At 49.8% G+C, this 5,000-nt stretch overlaps 1 protein-coding gene across 1 annotated transcript in view; it reads left to right on the forward strand.

Annotated features, from left to right (window-relative positions):
- The window catches only part of LOC125048235 (octopamine receptor beta-2R-like), a 378,640-nt gene that overhangs the window by 70,764 nt on the left and 302,876 nt on the right, over nucleotides 1-5,000 (forward strand). The gene's annotated exons all lie outside the window — the stretch shown is intronic.

Here is a 5,000-nt window from a genome sequence, read left to right on the forward strand (position 1 = left end):
TGTATGTTTGCTCTCTCTCTCCCCCCCCCCCCCCCCCCCCCCTCCTTTATCTTCATACCGGTACTTTTATCTAGATCCTTGCACTAGCCGGGCGCCGCCGGACACTAGCTCTCGCCCTACTTACTAGTGCATCTCCTTTCCCTCCCTTCCCTCCACTTGCCCTTCCCTTTCTCTCCGTCTTCCCTTACTTTCTCCCTTTCGTTCCCCTCCCTTCCCTTCCACTTCTCTCTTCCCCTTTCCTGATTTCCCCCTTCACTCCCTTTTACTGCCCTTTCCTTCACTCCCTTTTACTGCCCTTTCCTTCACTCCCTTTTACTGCCCTTTCCTTCACTCCCTTTTACTGCCCTTTCCTTCACTCCCTTTTACTGCCCTTTCCTTCACTCCCTTTTACTGCCCTTTCCTTCACTCCCTTTCCCTTCCGTTTCCCTCTGTCCTTCCCTCCCGCCTGCCCTTTCATCCTTCCCCTCTCTCTCTCTCTCTCTCTCTCTCTCTCTCTCTCTCTCTCTCTCTCTCTCTCTCTCTCTCTCTCTCTCTCTCTCTCTCTCTCTCTCCCTCCCTCCCTCCCTCCCTCCCTCCCTCTCCCTCCCCTCCCCTCCCCTCCCCATCCCACCTTCATCATCCCACATTTCCCCTCACTTTTTTCCCCTCGCTTGAGCCAAATAATCTGCCAGCCACGGGCATTAACCACGATTCCATGGGGGCCTCATGACAAATCACAAATGACCGGAGGAGGGACGCAGACCCTCCCCTCTCCTACCCCCTATTCCCTATCCCCTGCCACTACTACTACCCCCTATCCTCTATCCGATACCCTCTACCCACATACCCTATCTTACCTTACCTAGCCTATCACAACTCTTACCCCTCTGCTTTCCCCCTGCCCTCACATCCTCCCCCCTCTCACCCCTCCCCTCCTCCTCCCTTCTACCCTCCCTTCTACCCTCTACCTGCCCCTACCCCAGTACCCCCTTCCCCCCCTCCCACACACCCTACTTTCCACCTTCTCACACCTGAGAGTGCGAGTGGGCGAGTTGGCTGTAATTTCAGAGAGGGAGGGAGGGAGGGAGGGAGGATGGGTGGGTGGGAGGGAGAGAAGGATGTAGTGGGGGATGGATGGAGGGAGGGAAGGAGGGAGAGAACGGAGGGAGGGGGGCGATGGAGGCCGAACTGCACTTGAGCCACGAGTAGAGAAAACACACTTAAAGTGGGTGAAGGAGGGTGGGAGAGACAGGGTGGGGGGGGAGGGGGGAGGAGGGGGTAGAACGTGCGTGGATCAGCATGATGATGGTGATAGGGAGAGAGGGAGGAGAAGGAGGAGGAGGAGGAAGAGATGGAGGAGGAATGGTTTAAGGGGTGGAAGAGATAAAGAGGAGGAGGACGAGTAGAAAAAGAGGAAGAAGAGAGAAGAAGAAGAGAGAAGAAGAAGAAGAAGAAGAAGAAGAAGAAGAAGAAGAAGAAGAAGAAGAAGAAGAAGAAGAAGAGAGGGGGGAAAAGTGGAAATGATAACCTGCATTCAAACGATATAAACAAGTTCATAGATACTTATAAAGTAAAGTATAAAAGAGACAGAGAGGCAACCACAGAGACAGAGATGAAGGAGAATGAGAAAGACTCTAATAAACTGGAAAAGAAAGAGTGGGAGGAGAGAGGGAGACGAAGGTTTGGGAAGGTTAAAGAAGGGTGGGGGGAGGGGGGCAGGGGGGCGAGGGAGGAGCTGTATTAATGCTGGTGATGAAGGAGGGGGGGGGGGGGGGGGGGGGTGAAGGAGAGGACGCAGGAGTCATAATGTTAGCGTTGATAATACTGGGGAGGGAGGAGGGAGGGGAGAGGCGGGAGGGAGGGGCAGTAACCCTAATTACAGTGGTGGCGCAGTGCTGGCGGTGGGGAGGGAGGGAGGGGGGGGAGGGAAGGGAGGGAAAGGAGGAAGGGTTGATGGGGAAAGGGGGGAGAGCGGGGAGGGGAGTGGAAAGAGAAATGGCTGATGGGGAAGGGGGGGGGGAATTTGCAAGAGAGGAAAGAGGGGGAAGATGGAAGAGGGAGGGGGGAAGGGAAGGGGAGGGAAGGGAGGAAAGGGTGATGGGGAAATAGGAAGGTGGAAGCGGGAGGAGGTGAAAGGAAGGGGGCGGTTGATAAGGAGGGGGAAGGGAAGGGGAAGGGGAGGGGAATGGTTGATGGGGAGGGGGTTAAGGGGGAGGCAAGAGGGGGGGAGGGGCTTACTAGGAATGGGAGAAAGAAGAGAGAGGAAGGGAGGAGGGAGGGTGAGGGTATGACGGGAGACGGAGGGGGGAGGGGAGAGGCCTGGGAATGGCAGAAGGGAGAGGGAAAAGGGAAGGGACGGAAAGGGAGGGAGATCGGGGAAGGGAGAAGGGAGGGGAATGGTGGAGAAGAGGTGATGACAACCTTGCCATAGCGGGGAGGGAGGGAGAAGAAAGGCAAGGGGGTGAGAGAGCTGTGACAGACTTGCCATAGGAGGGAGGGATGGGGAGAGGGAGGGGGGCAGGGAGGGGGGCAGGGGGCCGCCGCGCCATAGCGAGGCGAAAACGTGGTCTGGGGAGCTGTCAGTGCAGCGGGAAGGTGGCGACCGACCCTCTGGTTCTTTTCGCCGCCGGAAATTTTGCTCGCTTGAAAATAGAAATGAAAATGCGATGGAAGTTACTACGGCGTAAGAAATGGACCACGTAAAGAAGTAACTTATTATTTATTTATTTATTTATTTATCTATTTATTTATTGGAAAATGAGAGGAATGTGATTTGAATTGAGACGGAGTTGATTGCGGGGGAAAGAAAATAAACTAAGCGGGGATGAATTACAACGGAATGTATGTATTATAGGTCGAATTATCGCGTAGAATTCCCCCTCCATTGGTTGTGTAGCTCTTGAACCATCCTGCTCCTCCCCCTCCTCCCCCCTTCCCCCTTCCCCCTCCTCCCCCCTTCCCCTCCCACTCCTCTACCAAAACCCCGACCCCCCTTCCCCCCGTCCCCTCCTCCTCCTCCTCCACCTCCTCCTCCTCGTGCCTTTATCCTCCCCTCCTCCCCTTCCCACTTCTGGTCCAAAGTTGAACGCGGCTCCCTCCTTCCCTCCCCTCCCTCCCTCTCCCCCTCCTCATCCCTTTCCCCTCCCGCCCCGGTCTCTCGCCGTTCCCTCAGCCCGCCCTTCCAACTCCCCCTCCCCCCTCCCCCTCCCCCTCCCCCTCCCCCTCCCCCTCCCCCTCCCTCGTCCCTGCCCTTGTCTCCACCCTTCACCCTCTCCCCGCCCCCCTCCGTTCTCCGCCCCCGACCAAAAAGCTTGTTCTTTGTACCCTGAATCATACCCACTGCAAGGGTAGAGAAGAGAGGCTGTAGCGGCGGCCGGGCATCACCATCTCTGAGGCTGTGTTTTATCCCCCTTCTCCTCTCTCCTCTCTTCTCTCTTCTCTCTTCTTCTCTCCTTCTCTCCTTCTCGCCTCTCATTCTCTTCTCACTTCTCTACTCTCTCGTCTCTCTTTTCTCTTCTATCTTCTCACTTTTCTCTTCTCTTTTCTCTCATGTTGTAGTTATGCCCGTTATCATATAGTTCTCTTTGTGTGCTTTTTTGGCCATTATGTAAGTATCACGAGAGAGAGAAAGAGAGAGAGAAAGAGAAAGAGAAAGAGAAAGAGACAGAGACAGAGACAGAGACAGAGACAGAGACAGAGACAGAGACAGAGACAGAGACAGAGACAGAGACAGAGACAGAGACAGAGACAGAGACAGAGACAGAGACAGAGACAGAGACAGAGACAGAGACAGAGACAGAGACAGAGACAGAGACAGAGACAGAGACAGAGACAGAGACAGAGACAGAGACAGAGACAGAGAAAGAGAAAGAGAAAGAGAAAGAGAAAGAGAAAGAGAAAGAGAAAGAGAAAGAGAAAGAGAAAGAGAAAGAGAAAGAGAAAGAGAAAGAGAAAGAGAAAGAGAAAGAGAAAGAGACAGAGAAAGAGAAATGAAAAATAGTAGATAAACAGAGAGAGACCAATAATTAAGTGTATGTAAGTCGGTCAGTCAGTCTGTGTACATCTACGAACGTACGTGTATCTGCATGTCTGCGTGCGTGCGACTGTGCGTGCGTGTACGTGTGTGTGTGTGCAGGGAGCCCCCGCGTTAACTTTCCCTTGTTCTGTTCTTCACAAAACACGTTTCCGTTCTGTGTTTCGACAGCGAGGCGTTTCCGACCATTTTTGAGTTTTTTTTTTTTTTTTTCTTCATCCTGTTTTTTTCGTTTTCCGTTTTTTGGTTTGTTAGTTATTTATATATTTCTGATTTTACTTACTTTGCATATATTTATTTATTTTATGGTTTGTTATTTATTTATTTATTTATTTTATGGTTTGTCATTTATTTATTCATTTATTTTAGTTACTTTGCATTTATTTATTTATTTTAGTTCTTTGCTTTTATTTATTTATTATAGTTACTTATCTATTTTTTTGTATAATGGTGATTTGATGCGTGAATGATAAGCAGGAGAATAATGATGATAATTAATGATATTAAGGATATTTATTTTTAATGGCAATGAAATCAGTAAGATTCTGATATGTGATTATATTAGAATATGCAAATCATATATATGTATGTATGCATTCACTATACTTATATACGTATACACTTACATACTCACACACACACACACACACACACACACACACACACACACACACACACACACACACACACACACACACACACACACACACACACACACACACACACACACACACACAAATATACAGACACGCACACATACATACATACATACATACATACATACATACATACATACATACATACATACATACATACATACATACATATACATACATACACGCACACATATATTACTTATATGCTTATATTCTGTAAATTGTCAGTTTACATAGTGTGCAGTAGCCGCTGACCCCCAAGAAAGCATAAGAATAACAATTAAAGGAAATCTATGTGCATTTTTACTTTTTATATAATGTATAGAAATTGC

Source organism: Penaeus chinensis, chromosome 43 (genome assembly GCF_019202785.1).
Source record: "Penaeus chinensis breed Huanghai No. 1 chromosome 43, ASM1920278v2, whole genome shotgun sequence".
In the NCBI taxonomy this organism is placed as follows: domain Eukaryota; kingdom Metazoa; phylum Arthropoda; class Malacostraca; order Decapoda; family Penaeidae; genus Penaeus; species Penaeus chinensis.